The sequence below is a fragment of the Periplaneta americana genome, chromosome 16 (genome assembly GCF_040183065.1).
Source record: "Periplaneta americana isolate PAMFEO1 chromosome 16, P.americana_PAMFEO1_priV1, whole genome shotgun sequence".
Taxonomy (NCBI): domain Eukaryota; kingdom Metazoa; phylum Arthropoda; class Insecta; order Blattodea; family Blattidae; genus Periplaneta; species Periplaneta americana.
In genome coordinates, this window is record NC_091132.1 from 110075841 (window position 1) to 110097889 (window position 22049).

The following is a 22049-nucleotide window of genomic DNA, read 5'->3' on the forward strand; positions in this document are numbered from 1 at the left end:
CAATATTCTTTTGAGAAGATTAACTCTGTATGTAGATTAAATTATTGGGGATCGTCAGTGTGGTTTTAGGTGTAATAAATCTACTGTTGATCAGATTTTTTGTATTCGACAGATATTGGAGAAAAAACGGGAGTATAAGGGTACAGTACATCAGTTATTCATAGATTTCAAAAAGGCATATGACTCTGTTAAGAGAGAAGTTTTATTTAATATTCTTATTGAATTTGGTATTCCCAAGAAACTAGTTCGATTAATTATAATGTGTCTCAGTGAAACTTACAGCAGAGTCTGTATAGGTCAGTTTCTATATGATGCTTTCCCAATTCATTGTGGGCTAAAGCAGGGAGATGCACTATCACCTTTACTTTTTAACTTCGCTCTAGAGCAACGTTTCTCAAACTTTTCTTTCTACGGAACCCTTTTAAAGCTAAAATAGAACTGTGGAACCCAGTGGAATATTAGTGATATATATATATATATATATATATATATATATATATTATATAATATATATATATTAAATTACAAAATGTATTTTTACCACTAACATTACACATTTTTATTGATGTCACATATTATACATATTTAAAAATTATAAATAATATTGTTGAACTATATTTGCTGTTATTACAAAGATTAGTAATCCTGGTTTAGTTTTACCACTAACATTAAACATTAAACATGTTTTTGTCAGTAAATATATAACAAGTATAAATTAAATTAAATCCGCTTGCATTGTTAACACTGTTTTGAAATTCACACTAAAATTCAGGTACTTAATTTTTTTTTTTTTTCAGAAGAAACACCTATTTAAATAGATCAGAGAGACGAATGTTTTTGTTGTTTATGCCTGCATATTTCTTTAATACCGGGTTTAATGTTGGAAAGCTAAAGTCTCATGTCTGGTTCTGCATGCAGTCTGTTTCGGTATTTAGTTTTGATAGACGTTTACACTGAAAACCCAGTTTCACATAGGTAAATGCTTACAACAGGAAGTAGAATTGTGATAGCTTTCTTTGATAAAACTGAGTACTCTCTTCTCAGGCTGTGCCGAAAATTCACCACAGGGAGATTCTTAAACCGAGGTTGCAGGGATGAATCAGACGTCACTTCCAGTAATGCTTCATATCCTTCAGAAGCGAGGGAAGAAGGGTTTTTCTTTGATATCAAATGGATTTTTGACTCAAGTTTTGAGAATTGTTTTCACTTTCCTGTTCTGGAAAATACTGCTCTACATTGTCGCGCATATTCTCCCAATGCTTTACAAATTCTTCATTGATTTCATCAAGTTCTCGAAGAGTTTCTTCGTTCTCCTCACGGAAATCTTTCAAAGCAGGGTAGCTCTCAAATTCACGGCCGGCTAGAGTTCTCATCCAGAGCTGCAATTTTTTCTTGAAAGTTCTGATTTTATTTTCTGCATTTAATATATTAGCACAAAAATTATGCTAAGTAGGCAAATCTCAAGAGCCATTGACTGTCACTCAAACGATCGTCCAACTCGAAATGGTGATCAATGAAGAAAGCCATCACCTCAGCTTTAAGTTCGAAGAGTCTACTTAAAGTTTTTCTACGAGAAACTTATCTCACTTCTGTATAGAGAAGCAGAGATTTATGAAGGCTTCCCATGTCGTCACAAATTATTTTGAAGAGTCTTGAATTTAGTTTTCTGGACTTGATAAAATTAACGATTTTTACTGCTTCTTTAAGAATATTTTTGGGGGACACTGGAATTTTTTATATGGCCAAAGCTTGACGGTGCAAAATATAAGGACTGATTTTGCAATTTTTTGCAACTGACTTTTTGCATGATACTGCACCAACTGTTTTCCCAACCATTGCCTTTGCACCATCCGTGCAGACATGAACGCAATTGTCCCAGGGTATATGATTTTCTTCAAAGTACTCACTAACAAGTCTGAAAATTTCAGATCCTGTTGCATTAGCTGGCAGCGGTTTACGTATTAGCATATCTTCTTCAATAGCACCTCCATATTGTTAACGGACAAACACTAGTACAACTGCCAGATCTGCTACATCACTTGACTCATCTATCTCTAGTGCAAATTGACATGATCTCAGCCGACGGTTTAATTCTTCCTTGACGTAAGCTGCCATATCTTGAATGCGACGAGCCACTGTGTCATTTGAAAGCGGCATGGAAGATAATTGTTTAGCGTCCTTCTCATTGATCATGCACTTAACCATGTCAATTGCGCAGGGTGTTATTAATTTTTCGGCTATTTTGTGGGACTCATCTGCCTGAGCCACTCTGTAGCTTATAATGAAAGATGCCTCTGTTGCTTTTTCATTTGTACTATAAGATGATATTTGTACTATAAGATGACTGAGCTAAGAACTTTTGTGAATTTAGTAACTCCGACGTTTTCTATCAGAGAAATCAATATTCTTGTCATGAAACTGAGTATGGTTTGTTTCAAAATGGCGACGTAATTTTGAAGGTGCCATCGAATTATTAGGTAAAATTCTGCCACATATTACACACTGAGGGCAATTTTTAGCATCCATGAAGTCCAAGGCTAAGTAACTCTCATTATGTTTACGTTTTTTAATTACAGGTTCATGTTATGTTTTTGATATTGGCTCCTTCACATTTTCAGGTGACGAGAAGCTATTTTGTAAACCTGGTGTTTCCATTTCGCCTTCATCAGACCCACATACTTGTTTAGGGATTGTTGAAGTTATAATGGCACACTTGGATGTTGATTGTTTTAATGATCCTGTTTTAAGCCACCGATCCATGATTCAGTGTCACTCTGTATTTAAAAAAGTAGAGTTAGGATCAGTATCACTCTGTATTAAAAATACGATGACGTAGAGCGCAATAATCGGTCTTGCCCTCTATTTACACAATCCTGAAGAGAGATGACAAAACTCGCACAATTTTTCTTTAAAACATTTGCCTTTTTCGAATATTACTAAATAAACGTTGAGACACAAAATTAACACATAACTCACCTTGAACTTCAAAATAATGTTCTTTCTTCTCCAAAAGAAATTTCCTGTGCTTTCTTGAAGGAACGTCAAAACAAATCTGCGAAATATCCTTCACAGAACTTTCAATTAATTTCGTATACAATTTACACCTGTGCATTATTGTTGAAAAATGTGTTAGCTGCAGACACTTAAGTTATTATTATTATTTCAACAATGTGCATTAATGATTAAATTGCCGTAAACGGTACCCATTGTTGTCTGATTATAGTCAATAGAATGGCTGAATAAACAGTTATAGTTCTGTTCTTATTCTTTTTCATGTTTTTTTATAACATTATATTTTAGAGATTAAAAAGTAAATAATTTCACATAAGGAATTGTGCGGAACCCCTAAGAGTTGCTCACGGAACCCCGGGGTTCCGGGGAACACACTTTGAGAAACGCTGCTCTAGAGTATGCCATTAGGAAAGTTCAGGATAACAGACAGGGTTTGGAATTGGACGGGTTACATCAGCTGCTTGTCTATGCGGATGACGTGAATATGTTAGGAGAAAATTAGGGAAAACACGAAAATTTTACTTGAAGCAAGTAAAGTGATAGGCTTGGAAGTAAATCCCGAAAAGACAAAGTATATGATTATGTCTCGTGACCACAATATTGTATGAAATGGAAACATAAAAATTGGAGATTTATCCTTCGAAGAGGTTGAAAAATTCAAATATCTTGGAGCAACAGTAATAAATATAAATGACACTCGGGAGGAAACACAGAATAAATATGGGAAATGCCTGTTATTATTCGTTTGAGAAGCTTTTGTCATCTAGTCTGCTGTCAAAAAATGTGAAAGTTAGAATTTATAAAACAATTCTATTACCGGTTGTTCTGTATGGTTGTGAAACTTGGACTCTCACTTTGAGAGAGGAACAGAGATTAAGGGTGTTTGAGAATAAGGTTTTTAGGAAATTATTTGGGGCTAAGAGGGATGAAGTTACAGGAGAATGGAGAAAGTTACACAACGCAGAACTGCACGCATTGTTTTCTTCACCTGACATAATTAGGAATATTAAATCTAGACGTTTGAGATGGGCAAGGCATGTAGCATGTTTGGGCGAATCCAGAAATGCATATAGAATGTTAGTTGGGAGACTGGAGGGAAAAAGACCTTTGGGGAGGCCGAGATGTAGATGGGAGGATAATATTAAAATGGATTTGAGTGAGGTAGGATATGATGATAGAGACTGGATTAATCTTGCACAGGATGGGGACCGATGGAGGGTTTATGTGAGGGCAGCAATGAACCTCTGGGTTTCTTAAAAGCCATTTGTTGTAAGTAAGTAAAGGATTGTTTAAGCTTTCTATTCACTTAAAAAACTTATAAACTGCTAAATCTGTCTATCTTCGTAGTGTATCCAGCTATTTGCTGACAATAAGTGTTCCACTATGTTTCACTATGAAAATGAGTTTGGAATTCTGTCTAGGTACTCAGTAAGTGTAGCTATTTCATTATAATTATGTTAGGATTTGGGAAACACAAGAAAGTGACATTGGGAAATACGAAACAACAGATGCCTTAAATAAACAAGCAACATACAAAACATTTCTGTGAGGTGAAGATTATGATCATTTTAGTATGATTATTAAACTTAATGGGAATTTTGTAGTAAAACTAGTTGCTGAACTATTCCCATTTTCCTTCTCTTCACTCCTCCTTCTTCTCTTCCTCCTTACCTTTATCGTGATGCCTCTTCTCTTCTGAAGCCTATATTATTAACTTCGTTCTAAGAGGTACTTTCATAGATTTTTTGAATGACTCCTACCACGTTTTCTAGTCAGTTTAATTCTATGCCAATTTCGGCACGGTATTATACATTTGTTTTCTTTGTGTCATCGCTATTTTGATGGTAAATCTTGTTGTAAAACTTAACTTGATTGGACTTTTTTTTAAGCGCTATTTATGTTTTTTATTGTGCTTCACTATCGAATCCAAATGTTGTCTTTGATGTCATATTATATCATTATCATTTGCAGATCAAGTATTAGTTAGACCTAGTGGATCCGTTACGGTCTCCTGCCAACATTTCATAGGACGTCCCTATTTCCTGTGATCTCGTGGAGCATAGGACAGAATATATTTAGGTATTCTGCTCGGGGGCATCTGTTCTATGTGGGATTTCCAATTCGAATGTTGAATGTACTAAACCTCCATGTTGATGTCTCCTCTGTGGTTCTCCTCATGAACTTCATCTCCACCGCTGTCAAACATTTCTCATTTGTTTTCCTTATGGTCCATGCCTCACTATCCCATGTTAGAATATGTCTGGCAAGAATCTTGTAGAGTGTTTATGGAAATTTATCCTTTGAAGAGATGGAAAAATTCAAATATCTTGGAGCAACAGTAACAATATAAATGACTCTCAGGAGGAAATTAAACGCAGAATAAATATGGGAAATGCGTGTTATTATTCGGTTAAGAAGCTTTTGTCATCCATTCTGCTCTCAAAAGAGCTGAAAGTTAGAATTTATAAAACAATTATATTACCGGTTGTTCTATATGGCTGTGAAACTTGGACTGTCACATTGAGAGAGGAACAGAGGTTAAGGGAGTTTGAGAATAAGGTGCTTAGGAAAATATTTGGGGCTAAGACGGATGAAGTTACAGGAGAATGGAGAAAATTACACAATGCAGAACTGCATGCATTGTATTCTTCACCTGACATAATTAGGAACATTAAATCCATACATTTGAGATGGGCAGGGCATGTAGCACATATGGGCGAATCCAGAAATGCATATAGAGTGTTAGTTGGGAGGCCAGAGGGAAAAAGACCTTTGGGGAGGCCGAAACGTAGATGGGAGGATAATATTAAAATGGATTTGAGGGTGGGGGGATATTATTTTAGAGACTGGATTAATGTTGCTCAGGGTAGGGACCAATGGCGAGCTTGTGTGAGGGCGGCAATGAATGTCCAGATTCCTTAAAAGCCACAAGTAAGTAAGTAAGTGTAGTGTTTATGTATTCGTAATGGTTTAAAATCTTGATTTATTACCCCAGTGACTTTAATATATTTTAAATGAAAGAAGAATGTAATTCAGTCAATACTTAACAGTAAGAAATACAATAACATTTATGTTATGACAAAATTAACATTACGTATATTTTATCGACAAACGTTTTTGCCAATTATATTGTCATCTTCAGGTCGAACGAAACATGTTAACAAAATGAACACTTGGTCTTAACTAGTTAAAATAATGTTAAAAGTAGGATATAAAATTAAAACAGTTAATAAAATTGAGTGATGCAGCCATCAAGTTGTATGTAGAAAATTATGTATAGTAGAAAGCATATATGATGAGGGGGACGGCAAAACCTCTTCTAGTATTGCGGTAGCAGTTTGGAAATCAGATTAAAGATGCTACTAATAGGGCGGTCATTTTGCTGAGTAATGGTGACAGGATAAAACCTTGTAATTAGCAAGGATGGTATGAACAAAATTGTTTGAAAGTATTATTTAAGATCGTATAGAACGTTACTTACAAGAGTTGAAAGAGTTGGCTGGAGTTGATTAGAGCGGCGGCACGACTGACCTTTACATTAAGAAGTAGCTTACAAAGAAAACTGCATACCCGACAAGACTAGTAGATGATCAGAAGTTAATTCTGTATAATCTTAAACAGCGGGTTATTTGAATTTGGATATTGTTCATTAAGCAGGTGGCTATTGTTATTATTAGAGTGAGTGCTAATATATAATTCTTCAGCAGCATTCATGTAATTGTGATCATTGATAATTTTTAGAACCTGCAAAGCATCTTCTATGCCCATGAGATCGTGATTTTGATTGATAAGATGTGAGGCAAATTTTGAGTTATTCCTATTGAATTTAAAGTCCGAGACGTGTTCTCTGTAGCGAGTGCGAAAGTTCCTTTTAGTTTGGCCTAGGCCTACGTATTTGCTGGGACAATTTTTAAATTGCAATAAGTAGATCGCACTATTGGCAAATTTATTGTGGTTTTGTAGGTTGTTGGGAATAATATTATTCAATTTGTTATTGGTACGGAAGGACACGTTAATCTTCTCCTTTTTAAAAAGGTTACCTAATTTGTATGAAACATTTCCAAAGAATATCATGGGTTTCCAGTTGGTGGTTTTAACCTTTTTGTTAGAACTTATTAAAGTACTATTAGTTTTTGTTTTTGGTTTAAGTTTATTCTTACGTTTCCTTATCAAATTGGTAATGTGTTTCTTATTGAAGCCATTGATGTTTGCTAAATTTAAAATGTATTGGTATTCAGCCTGATAATTCTTTTTGTTTAATGGGACTTTAAGTAACTGGTCTATTAGAAAGCGGAAATTACTAATCTTATGTGTGTAGGGATGGTTAGAATTAAATTGAATGGAATGATTAGTAGTTGTAGGTTTCCTATAAATGTTGTAGCAAAATTTAGATCCTTTAATGGCTATATTCAAATCCAAAAAATTTATAGATCTATTATACTCTGTCTCACATGTAAATTTTAAGTTGGAATGCAGGTTATTGAAACTTTTAAGAATGTCTTCGTGTGTTACATTATTACTATTGTAAAGTATAGGGGAGAGTCGGGTAGTATCGGACATCGGGTAGTATCGGACAGTGCGTTTTTTTCATCTACCGCCATATGGTAGTACCTGAATGACATGGTTATGTTTCTCTATGCGACATTACTGAAACGTAACCATGTCAATCAGGTACTATCATCGTGTGGTAGACGAAAGAAACTCACTATTCGATATTACCCGATGTCCGATACTACCCGACTCTCCCCTAAGAGTATCACATATTGTGTCTTTAAATCACATATTGTCAATGAAATTTCATAAAACCAAATATTTTGAAATAAAGATATAAAACTCACATATTTTCGGGATTTCTTTGTCTTTACATCACATATTGTCAATGAAATTTCACAAAACCAAATATTTTGAAATAAATAGTTAAAACTCACATATTTTCGGGATTTCTTTGTCGTTACATCACATATTGTCAATGAAATTTCATAAAACCAAATATTTTGAAACAAATAAAAGTCACATATTTTCGCGATTTCTTTGTCTTTCCTTCTCAACTGCCAAGAAATGAGTGCTGCTAACCATGTACCTCCTTAGCTAGATTATTTAATGAAATGATGGAGTTGATATGGCCAGGTGGAATTAACTACGATAACGTGCTCTTCTCTTTCTTACCATTGGAGCGGCATACATGAAGAAAGCTGCAATGGGAGTGTGAGTTACCCCAACCTGATACATGTGTATGTGGTTCATTGCTTGCATCGTATTTACGAGACAATATGTACTGTGTTTCCAAATGTTGACTGCAACTGGCTTCATTAAAATACGCCAAGCTCACAACATGCGATGTGGAAAGAACATTTTCACGCTACAAGACCTTGTTTCGTGATAATAGACATTCCTGTACAAGTGAGAATTTGAGAATGGTGTTCATTACACACTGCAATGCCGGTAAGATGTAGAGTTTAATAAAATTGAAGAAAATTTGTAGCACATATTTTCGAGCTTTTGGTACATATTTTTAGATTTATAGCACATAAAAACAAATAATTTCCACATTTTTAGCACATAAAATTCTGCGCCCTGGTTATCAATCTGTAGTTCACTACAGTCCAGAGCAAACCTATTTACCTATCAGAAAGTGTATGTGAAAGCCTAATAAAACCCTGAACAAACCAAACCTAACCAGTCATTGATCCTCGACCTTACGAAAACCCGCATTCTATCTATGTACCTATCAAAAAGCATATATTTAATGCATACGGAAAGCCAGAACAAACCAAATCACTTATTTTTGTCCAAAGTGACAGAAAAAGATGTTCCAGAAAATATAGAAACTTGACAAATTTGGTGAGGATAACTTTTGTTGGTAGTTGCCACGGATGAAATGTTCCTGCAAAAAGAACTATAGAACAAAAAATTGCAAGCATTTCAGACATGTGCAAGTTATATTATACAAGTCAACATGTCATACTGCTAACACTTGTAAAAATCATGATAATGTAAAACCATATTTTTTGGAACATTTGAGTTGTAGTGATAAAAATTATTTTGCTTTCTCAGTTCATGATTTCATAACAATAACAGTAAAATACAGTGATAATAATAATAATAATAGTAATAATAATAATAATAATAATAATAATAATAATAATAATAATAATAATATAAAGCATCCTATAATGTGGCAGAAATTAAGCCATTTACAGATGCAGAGATTGTTAAATTAGTGCCTTCTAGCTGTAGGCCTATGTAACAATTCATTTTCTAAATTTCCAAAATGAGAACATTACAGATCAAATAAAACAACAATTCAACCTGCTCGTATTGATGTGATTTTTGCAGAAGAGTAGCAAAGTCTGTTACCCATGATTTGCCGGTCGTTTACGTGTAACTCTGGCGGCAGGCACGCCAATCTTCACCCAGTCCAAGGCCGCCACGAAACAATCCGGCCGAGCTACAAACGCACTGTATTAGGGAAAACACGGGAATTTTACTTACAGCAAGTAAAGAGATAGGTTTGGAAGTAAATCCTGGAAAGACAAAGTATATGATTATGTCTCGTGACCAGAATATTGTATGAAATGGAAATATAAAAATTGGAGATTTATCCTTCATAGAGGTGGAAAAATTCAAATATCTTGGAGCAACAGTAATAAATATAAATGATACTCGGGAGGAAATTAAACACAGAATAAATATGGGAAATGCCTGTTATTATTCGGTTGAGAAGCTTCTGTCGTCCAGTGTGCTGTCGAAAAATCTGAAAGTTAGAATTTATAAAACAGTTATATTACTGGTTGTTCTTTATGGTTGTGAAACTTGGACTCTCACTTTGAGAGAGGAACAGAGATTAAGGGTGTTTGAGAATAAAGTTCTTAGGAAAATATTTGGAGCTAAGAGGGATGAAGTTACAGGAGAATGGAGAAAGTTACACAACACAGAACTGCACGCATTGTATTCTTCACCTGACATAATTAGGAACATTAAATCCAGACATTTGAGATGGGCAGGGCATGTAGCACGTATGGGCGAATCCAGAAATGCATATAGAGTGTTAGTTGGAAGGCTGGAGGGAAAAAGACCTTTGGGGAGGCCGAGACGTAGATGGGAGGATAATATGAAAATGAACTTGAGAGATGTGGGATATGATTTTAGAGACTGAATTAATCTTGCACAGGATAGGGACCAATGGCGGGCTTATGTGAGGGCATTAATGAAGCTTCGGGTTCCTTAAAAGCCGTAAGTATTATTATTATTTATTGTTCACTGCTGTGGAGTAACGGTTAGCATGCCTGACCGTGAAACAAGCGGGCCCAGATTCAAATTCTGGCTGGGACAAGTTACCTGGTTGAGATTTTTTCGGGGTTTTCCCCTAACCTATCAAGAGCAAATGCTGGATAACTTAGCACTGGATTCTGGACTTATTTCACTTGCACTATCACCTTCATTTTACTCGGATGCTAGATAACCATAGCAATTGGTAAAGCGTCGGAAAATAACCAATTAAAATTATTATTTATTATTAGGTTGTATACTGCATTTATTTGTAGTAATAGGCCTGTGCCATCCAACAATGATTAGTGAATAAAAAGTTAGCAGAAGAGTTATATAATGTACAAAAATATGATGATTATGATGATGGTGATGATAATAATAGTAATAATAATAATAATATTAATAATAATAATAATACGATAAAAAATTTACAGTTAATGCAAATTCTAAATTCATAAAATAAATCGATAAAATGCATCACCATACAAGTTAGCAGTTTTAATGCATGCGGTAAGATTTTTAGAATTTTTATTGTAGAAAGAAAGTTGTTAGTTTCATATCTTTCGGAGGAATACGAATGCTGACATTATCTATGAAAGATTGACAGGTTGTACAATCTTTTAAAGACTTTGGATAAAAACAGGACATCAAGGTCTTTGTGTCTGAAATATGAATTAATAAAATCACAGTTCTTCTCAACTAAGCCTATTCTTGGAGTCATTTCGCAGAAATAATAATATCGATAGTAATAATGTCTGAATTAAAGTGGAAAGCATTACCGCAAAAAGAAAAAGATATGTTGTTTATTAACTTTATCCAGTCTCCCCACCTCTTAACCCCATGAAAAATAGTCTGAAGTAATCAACCAGTGGTTATGTATCACAATGTTACAAGAGAGAAAAGAATATAGGAATACAAGCTACTTTACAAATGAAGCTGAGTGGTGTAATCTGCTATAAGGCACGGAATATTTAAGTGAAGCCAACCAGCATGATTGGCAGCGATGCCAAATCGACTTAGGGGTCTCACAGTGACACAAGGTCTTGCAGTAATCCCGCTCGGCAACATTGCAGGCCAGGCTTGAACCTGCTAACATCACGAGTAGCAAGACTCGTTTGTTTAGAACAGTCTTTTGCTTGTTGAAAGTCAGTCGTTCTTAGTAATTTAGGTCAAAATAATTATAATGGTCACTATTTTTCAGAATGAACGAGCTACGTACATGCTAACCTAAGAATGAAATACATACACAATATGTAAAACACTGATTCTGTACATGAAGAAACTTTAATCTTATTATATGACAACTTTGTGTAATTCTGTGTTATCGGAACAGCATTTTATTAAGAATGACGGAGACTTCAATGCTTGTGTGGGTTCATAACCTTTCGTATACATCTGATGAAAGAAAAGAAAAAGGACAGTAAATGAAAATAGGGGATGAAGAGGAAAAGGGAACTCTTGAGGATTTTTTAACAGTGGAACCAGCCTAAGGAAACCAGGACTGAAAGAGATTATACTGGGCCTACTTATGTTCTATTATTGTTCACATGAGTAACTGCATGACAAATTCACACTGAGATAGAAGTTTATATCGTCATTAGGAAATAATTATGCATGCTTTTGAATAAATACTCTTGTATTTTTATACTAATATAATGTAATATTATGTTAGGCTACATAATAGGTCTATATTACATTTTTATTAAGAAATTTGTACAATTCACCAAGTTTCCTTCATTCGAAGATAAATAATATTTTTCATTCTTCACAATTCCCTCAGCAACCATGGTAAGCCATACTTTGTCTAACCTCATTATCCATCCATCCAGCCATCTATTGCTCCTTTGATCTTTTTTCTCTCCTTTTTTCTTCTACATGACAAACTTAAGTTTTTACTGTGAATTCACATATTTAGGTGTTCTTACCACATTAGCTTCCTATTTTATATTACCTCAAGAAGTTTTTCTTCATATAATTTATCTTACAGTCAATGCTTTTTTCTGGCCTTTCTTTGTTATATTTCTCATCATGGAACAGAGAAATGTTCGAATATCTTGCCGTAAATTAAATCTTGGTTGGTAAAAGGCCGTCAAACTGCAACAGACATCATAAGGAAGAGCGTAACGAGAAAGGACAAAATATTGAAGAAATGGCTATGCTACGGAAAACTTTGGTTACCTGTATGTAGTTTCGTAAATGTTTTGTTGCAAACCAATTTTTATTTTGTTAATTCAAATTGAGACAGTTTATATGAACATAGATTTAATGTGTTTTTATTCTGACAGTTGCATTATGATTTGAAAATAAATAAGGGTTAATGGACACTAGAACTGAGTCCTGAAACTTTTACAATTTTAATTCAATTTATTTCATTTTTAAACTGTTTGTTAGATTGATGAAGTATGAGGTGTATGCAAATTTTCAGCTCAATCGAACGGCTAGTATCGAAGCAATTTTGTTTTAATTATGCAAAATAAGTAATATAATCAAAATGTTTTATGCAAGTATATTTAAATACAGCAAGTTCATATTTTTTTCATAAGGACCCTGATTCACAGGTAATATTATAACTTTGAGAAATTTACGATATCTCGGTTATTTGAGGCACAATAAGTTAAAAAAAAAAAAACATTTAACTTCTGTTTCTGATTTACATAATAATTTTTTAACTCCTAATTCTTAAAATACTTAAGATTTCTTAATGTTAGATCTTAGATAGTATATGGATGGACACGTACGAATATTTTCACTGAATTTGGTGAAAACTGCATGCGCATGGACAGACATCTAAAAATGTAGTTGCGACAAAGGGATACAATACTGAACAGGAACAGAGCCATATAAAAATCAAAGAAGACGTAGAATCATAAAACCTCTTACTATCAACTCCCTAAGTGCCCAAGGAATATTTTCGCATAAAAAGCCGAAAATTGGTTTTCTGACCATTTTTTTAAACTTCATCCTATGTTTATGTTTTAACATGATTTTTTTTCTGAACTCTGTTTAGGTCTTGATTTTCCTGTGCACTGGACAGTGTTGGTTGTCCCCCGTCCGCTCTAATAATTTTTACAGAGTTTCACCTTTTTCTCTAGATAAAAATCACTGCTTACACTGATATTTCAGACTTTGCCTTTTTAGTGGTTTTCCGGCCTACCATCTTCAAAAATTCATTCCAGTTACTAGCAGCCTGTTTAAATACTAATAATAATAATAATAATAATAATAATAATAATAATAATAATAATAATAATTACTTATAACAAATCTGTAGCCAAAATTTTTCTGGTAATTTTCGATTTTCCAAAAATAATTGGTGTTAACATGTATAATTAACCATCCTGAAACCGAAAATGGCTTTTTTGAAATTTTTGTTTGTATGTATATCTGTCTTAGATGGGAAGATAATATTAATATGGATTTGAGGTAGGTGAGATATGATGATAGAGACTGGATTAATCTTGCTGAGGATAGGGACCAGTGGCGGGCTTATGTGAGGGCGGCAATGAACCTCCGGGTTCCTTAAAAGCCAGTAAGTAAGTATGTATATCTGTCTGTCTGGATGTTTGTTACCTTTTTACGCGATAGTGGCTGAACCGATTTATATGAAAATTGGAATATAAATTAAGTTCGTTGTAACTCAAATTTTAGGCTATATGACATTCAAAATACTTTATTTAAAAGGGGGGTTATAAGGGGGCTTGAATTAAATAAATCGAAATATCTTCCTTAATATTGATTTTCATGAAAAATGTTACATAACAAAAGTTTCTTTAAAAATGATTTCCGATGAGTTTTATTCTATGCAAAATTTTGATAGAACTGATATTTAATGAGATAAATGAGTTTTAAAATAACAATGCGTTTATTATTGCCACCTAACAGGCTGTAATGAAATAAAAACAAATGACTTCGTCTGTAAGGGGCCTTGGACGACAACAACAAACGGAAGCTATTAGTATACAGAGAATGTTTCTGTGTTTGCATGAAGTAATATCGGAAGCTAATTAACCGATTTATAGGTCTATAATTATTATTTCACCATTAGAAAGTGCAGTTTCTCTAAATGGACATAATGCTATAATGTTATTACAGTAACTTCTGAGTGAATCGAGGAAAGGTAAGATTAAAATATATTCTTATGCACAGAAAACTTTATATTCTATCGAAATATTGTATAACTTGATTATTGCAACTTTATTTGGTCCACATAAATACTCTTAATTTTATACACTTCAGTTTATTTTTGTTCACAGAACATAATAGTTAAGAGTTTTGTCGTAAAGCTGAGTATTTTACTGGACCAAAAATATAACCCATAATAGGCCTAAATAAGCATTTTAGCATAGAGCTCACTGGAGCTGAGTTATTTTAAAAGGTGTCATGAAATGGCATTCCTGCGCTAATAATTTACCTATATTAGTTTTCTGTGTTTCTTAAACTAATATTTATGTAGGGTACCTCATTTTTTTATTTGCATAAACAGTGATATACAACCGAGCGAGTTGGCTCAGACGGGAGCGTTTATACACGCATTTGGGAGGTTCCGGGTTCAAACCCCGTGGCTCACTAATCTGATTGTGGGGTTTTTCATGATTTCCCTTGCCGGATTGGAAAGATACATGCCATGATTCATTGCCGCCTTAATTACCAATACCAAAAACATTAATCAAACTCTATAATCAGTTACATGAAAATAAGCCATCTACAACACAGAAAATAAGCCATCTACAACACACAATAGAAACAGAAACTCAACAAGAGTAAAAACGGCCTACTGATATACCCACATATTCTAAACACGCGACTTGACCATAGATGTTAAGGCGTTAATAAAATAAACTTAACAAAAAAAAAAAAGATGCACAGTGAGGTCAACATAAAAATTACCTTCGTACACAATCCACACTCTTAATTTGCAGTGATTTATTAAAGGATGCATTCAAGACTAATTTAGAAAAATGTTAAACGAATTATCCTTGCACCAAAAATGGATGTTCTCTGAATCAAATGATCATATTTTAATTATTTGGATGTAATAACAAATAATAAGAAACATGTTAAAGGAATTATCATTGCACTATATGAGTGGTCTCTAGGCCAAAATGATCGCATTTTAATTATTTGAATACAATTTAAATTAAGTAACATATTAAACGGTTTATCCTTCTATCAAACACGAATGTTCCCTGAACCAAATGTCTTATTTTAATTATGTAATTACTTTATATTTATTTCTAACCAGTGCAACGGAGCGCACGGGTATGGCTAGTATGCAGTCAATGCAATGCAAAAACATTGGGTAATGAGCCAAGCAGATTATGTTGCTGTTGTAAAAGTTGTTCCTCCTGAGATTCAAGAGCCCCCACAACAAATTAAAAACTTACTTATCGGAGTACATCCGTTACCAACATACTTTTTTTTTTTATATAATCTGTACTAATAATAAATCTGTAACCGAAATTTTTCTGATAATTTTCGATTTTCCAAAAATAATTGGTGTCAGCATGTATAATTAATCATTCTGAAACGAAAAATCGCTTTTTTGAAATTTTTGTTTGCATGTATGTCTGTCTGGATGTTTGTTACCTTTTTACGCTATAATGGGTGAACCGATTTATATGAAAATTGGAATATAAATTAAGTTCGTTGTAACTTAGATATATGGCATTCAAAATACTTTATTTAAAAGGGAGTTATAAGGGGGCCTTAAGTAAATAAATCGAAATATCTCGCTTATTATTGATTTTCATGAAAAATATTACATAACAAAAGTTTCTTTAAAAACGATTTCCGATTAGTTTTATTCTATGCAAAATTTTGGTAGGATTAATATTACTATGATGTACCGAAGTAAATAATATTTTCATGTCCACAATTGTGGAGTAACGGCTAGCGCGTCTGGCCGCGAAACCAGGTGGCCCGGGTTCGATTCCCGGTCGGGGAAAGTTACCTGGTTGAGGTTTTTCCGGTGTTTTCCCTCAACCCAATATGAGCAAATGCTGGGTAACTTTCGGTGTTGGACCTCGGACTCATTTCACTGGCATTACCACCTTCATCTCATTCAGACGCTAAGTAACCTAAAATGTTGATAAAGCGTCGTAAAATAACCTACTAAAAAAAGATTTCCGTTCAGGAATTCTGCATTACCATATGGCATTACCCTTTTAAAATAACATTGCTTTTTATGGCCGGGTCAGATTAAAATACGAGTAATAAAGATAAAACAAATGACTGCATTTATTTAAGGCGGTCTTGGAGTCCTTGGACAACAATCGGATTAATATACGGATGATAAAATATGTGTTTATAATATACTAAATATTATTATATTATAAAGAGAGTGTATGTGTATTTGTATGAGGCAATCTCAGGAATCTATTTTATATACTGTCGAAACTGATAATTAACTGTGTACTGCAGTTAAATTTAATGCTATTTGGAGGTACCGTACTGAAATTTGGTGTCTGATTTGCGTTGCGTTTTTTTTATGAAAGAATGAAAGTCAGAGATGAAATAATTTTACAAATATACACGCAGCACATATTAAGTACCGGTATTAATTATTCAGTAACATAACAGTACATATTTTATTGCTTAATTACGTATTTGGGTGAGCAACGGTAATGTATACTCAATAGGTAACAGTTCTATGTAGTCCACAATACTCCATATTGAATAATTAACAAACAAACTTCTCTAGCATGACTTGTGGTTTGTAGGCCATCTCAAACCCCAAACTCCACCCCTCTGAGCGCGAGATCTTATATAAGGGTGTTTCCAGGCTGGTTTTACAAACTTTCAGGGATGATGGGGAAGGGCACATGTATCAATTTGAGATAAGGAACCTGGTCCGGAAATGACTGAGTCGAAAGTTATAAGCAAAAATAGTTGTGTGGAAATGTAATTGTAATTTGGCACCACGTGCCCTCCTTCCCTTAACCTTTGCAACAGTCGTGGAAAGATGGTATGGGCCGGATGTCTCCTACGTGGTTACTTGCACCGATACAATCTGTGAGCTTGTCTACTGTTCCCATTGGCTCATCCGTATTCGAAAATCAGGTCTGCTTATTCCGCTCTCGTGTACTCCATTTCACTAGGACTGATCGACTGGACACTGCAACTTGTACACATACACTGCTGTCTACAGACGTGCATATCAGGACCGACCATGTCCGTTACACATTACGCTGTCTGCATTGATTTAGTGTAGTTTCCTGTCCCCATCCCTCAGACAGCGCAGTGAATGGAATACTGTAAGTAGACAACGTAAACAACGTCAGGTGAATACAGTATGCGTAAGATGTACAGATAAACACACTTAAATAAAGTGTACAGATGAATAAAATTATTTCATTTCCACACAACTATTTTTGCACAAACTTTTGCATCAACAAATAGAGGCCATAATCCCCACCTGTTAATAAGATTGGTTAATATTCTGTTTAAAACACGTCACACAATTTTCTGCTAAATAAGCTGTGATTTTACTTGTCACATTTTAATTTACAGGCGAAGCTTAATTCTTCCCTCAGCGTCGAAAAGTGAAATTCGGAATATTAAATTTTTGTACACGCACGTTTGAAAATATCTAACTCAAAGTATGATTGGTCACGCTTGTAAGTGACTTTAAAGAAGTAGGGAGATCAGACATAACTTAATTATGGGCGCCGGAACTTATTTTAGTGGTTTGGAAAAAATGAAAGGGAGGACTGCGGTCTGGAGTTTATTCAGCAGTCAACTGCCCCTTAGTTTGGAAGAGCAACACTGTGGTCTCGTGGTAGCGTCTTAGCTCCCGAACTTAGCGTGGCGGGGTTCGATTCGTCGCTTAGGACAAGTTGCCTGGGTGAGGTTTTTTCGGCGTTTTTCCCTGACTCCTGTGGATGAATATCAGGTAACTTTATCAGGCGTATGAAACCCCATTCATTCTCGCCACTTCTTTTCTTCCATACCATCCTCTCCTCTTCATTTCTGGTTGTCCTATTTGGTTTTCAGATCGCGCCCGCGGCGGCTGTCCGAAGCTGCTGACTTTCTCGGCCGGCCTCCATGGATATGTCAAGCAACGGAACTCACTCCCCTCTCGACGGTGGAGGGGGGCTTACACCTCAGACCGTTGAGGAGACGGAAGGGGGGGCTTACAACTCAGACCGTTTGAGGAGATAAATGTGGGGAGAGGGCTTTGGAAAGATGCAATTTTAACAGAATTATATTATTTTAATACTTCATCTTTTTAATTACCTACCTACAAATTTGGCTACATGCCGCGTGTGATAAGATCGAGGTCTTGTGTTATTTTTTTTTAAATAATTACAAATTCGGCAACTGACCATGAGTGATCTGGTTGAGGGACCCATGCGGCCCGCGATTGGACATACCAGATCATTATCATAGCCACCGGCGTAACTCAGCCGGCTGAGACGTTCGCCTGCCGATCCGAGGTTGCGCTCGGGCGTGGGTTAGATTCCCGCTTGAGCAAATTACATAGTTGGGTTTTTCCGAACCGTAAGGTGAATGTGACGTAATCTATGGCGAATTCTCAGCCTCATCTCGCCAAATACCATCTCGCTATCACCAATCCCATCGATGTTAAATAACCGAATAGTAGATACAGCGTCGTTAAATAACTAACTAAAGAAATCATCACCACCACCATCACTATCATGGGAAGATTTGTAAGAATTTGAATATCCATTTCTGCCACGGAAAGTTGAAACAAAGTACCCGCCTATTATGTCCTGTAGGCACAGTATTATGTTTTGCCCTCAAATCGAGATGTGAATACTATTAGCGCAGAAATATTTGTTTGGTTTGTATGTTTGGTCGTACTGACCTCATGTAGGCCTATTAGGTCTACTCGTAAATTGACTGAAACAACACGAACAGACGAATTTTCTATTTATAGTTGTAACAGTCGTAATAGTTTTGATGATGGTGGGGACTAGGATATTTTAAGACCTCCGTGAGTGTGTGTATTTAGACCTAAAAAGGTCGAATTTCTCTTTTACTGTTTACATTTTATTCTGCTTTTTTCTTTCTATATGTTATATATGTGTCATTTATCTTGACTTATTATTTACATTGTTTTATGGCGATCTCTTTATAGTTTTACGTATTTTATTTCGTATATTTGTAATGTTCTTTGTATTGACATTTTACTCCTTGTTGGGCACTAGAGAAGGCCCTATCGTCATAACTCTGCCGGGTCAAATAAAACTCTTATTTTTTTCCGGGGTTTTCCCTCAACCCAATACGAGCAAATGCTGGGTAACTTTCGGTGCTGGACCCCGGACTCATTTCACCGGTATTATCACCTTCATTTCATTCAGACGCTAAATAACCCAGATGTTGATACAGCGTCGTAAAAATGCCAAAATTATTATTATTATTATTATTATTATTATTATTATTATTATTATTATTATTATTATTATTATTAGGTTGAAGATGGTCATAATGACTGCGAAATGAATCCGAATTAATGAAGAAATAAGTGTTTTCTCTGTATCTGTCTCCGAGTACAGTAAACGCTTCGGAGGAACTTGACCGAGCAACTTACTACCACAGCAGGAACCTGGATTCCCTACATTCGTAGTTAAACACGCTGAGTCGCTGACTTAGCACACGTCATGGCAGCAGCGGCGGATTTTCAGGGGAGGCAAGGGAGGCCGTGCCTCCCCTAATATTTTACCAGAATACAATATGACAGTATAAATCCCAGCTGAATTAAGATCAATAAGTTATAGCAAATGACGGACATTTTTCCTTTTAAATTAATTTTACTATTCATTATGACTAAGATGTAAGTTACGTCAAGTCGACCACATCCAGTTGGTGTTGCCCGCTCGCTATAGATAGTACACATAATTCGTACCGAAAAATAACAGCGCTGTAACCTTTATAGTCGACATCTAGCAGCCTGCTGTGTCTATGCGAGAGGAGACAGCTACATCACGCTGCTCCCCGGTAACCATGACAACAGCAGTTCAACCAATAAGATAGCTGGTTAGGCGAGTGTTTAAACTTAACTAGAACGCGCGAGGGGAGCCGAATTGGAGACGGCCTACCCATCGCTAACAACTGTACTGTTATAGTCCCGTCGCTCTAATTTCCGGCAGCCAATCGCGTTGCAGGTCGGCTACATTTAAACGTGTGCGTCTTGTGATTCGCTGATTAATTTCTTAAGGCTCGATAAATACTTAATATAATCGCCCGTCATTTTAGCTCTTTCGTTGGCGTTCGCAGAAAGCACACGAAGACGTTATTTGCCGCTCAATTATTTGCTGAATTACACTGCGTTTGATCATAGGAGCTACGATATGATAATGTTTAACGGTGTGGCAAATAGATCCCTCGTATGGTAGCTCGGCAACGTAAGAACAAAAATTGCGAACGATACTACCTACCTAGACTTTATAGAGCCTTCACTTTCTAAGACGTAAGCAAAGAGGCGGTGTGACGCCGGAAATAACAGCGTCGGGACTATAGTATAGCTGCTAGTCACGGCTGCTTTCGGCTGTATTGGCAAGCTCTCTCTCTCTCTCTCTCTCTCTCTCTCTCTATCTTTCTTTCTTCTTGGTTTTATAAAACTGAGTCACGTGTTGTTAGTTTTCTCTCCGTGCGTAAAAAAATTATTTTATGTTCGTAGATTTTTCTGTTGTTTGTGGGTGTTCCTGTTATTTTTTATTTTATGTTACGAGATATATTTATTTAAACAATGCAGATTTGTCTCTAGCTTTTTTTAGTAGCAGCTGTTCAGTATCTTGTGACCTAATTGATCGGTTTGCGAAGGAAGAGGATCGTCGAGTGAATTTGCTGTACGAGTAGGCTATGTAATCTTGTTGCTATCTCGTTACTCTCGAAATATTGCTTTCCTTATTCGTTTTATGTAGCAACGAGTAACATTCTCAAATTTAATATGACCTAAAAAGACCAAATTCATAGGTTATGACTTAAAATGGCCTAAAGATACGTAATTCATATCAGGAACACTACTTAAATGACTGGTTTGAGGGTGTAATAATTTAATAAAGATACATTGTTGTAACATAATAGACTATTAATGTGTAATAATATTGGTAAATAGTTCCATAAAACATTCCATCATCAAGTGAATCATCAGGCTACTTTTTAGATTTACAATCTTAGGCCTATAATAACGGATATTTGGATGTAACTCTAAGAATATTGTAATATATTAACAGTATGTTGTTTATTTTTTCCCCCGTAAAATCATACAAATTCTTAAACATAAGATTTAAAATCCTAAATAAGTCCTAAAACACAGAGTGGAAAACCTAATTTTAGTTTCTTAAAATCTTTAAATTCTGCGCTTGGTAATGAGGTACGTCACAGGCCTTATAATTTTAATACATGTAATGCAAACTCTCATCAGTCACGTCTTGATCTCCTCAACTTTCAAACCCACCGTCCGCCACTGCATGGCAGTGAATGGAATACGTATAGTACATGCCATGTGCTGAGGAAGTGAGGACTTAAAAACATTGCGAGTCTTGTAGGTGATTCCTTAAGTCTTAAGTTGATTTTGACAGCATTATTTTTACAAATAATTTTAAAGCAGAGGATTGTTATACTGTTTGACTGAATGTCAACGTTACCCAAGACACTTGTATGACGTCACACAAGTTGGTCCCTGGTCTTGTGATCGAGGAGTGATTAAGATCGCTGAACTGTATTGTTTTTATGTGTCTGTAAGGAAATGTAACTGTTCGGATTCTTCCGCTAGGGATCGTTAGGAATCAACCAATAAAATA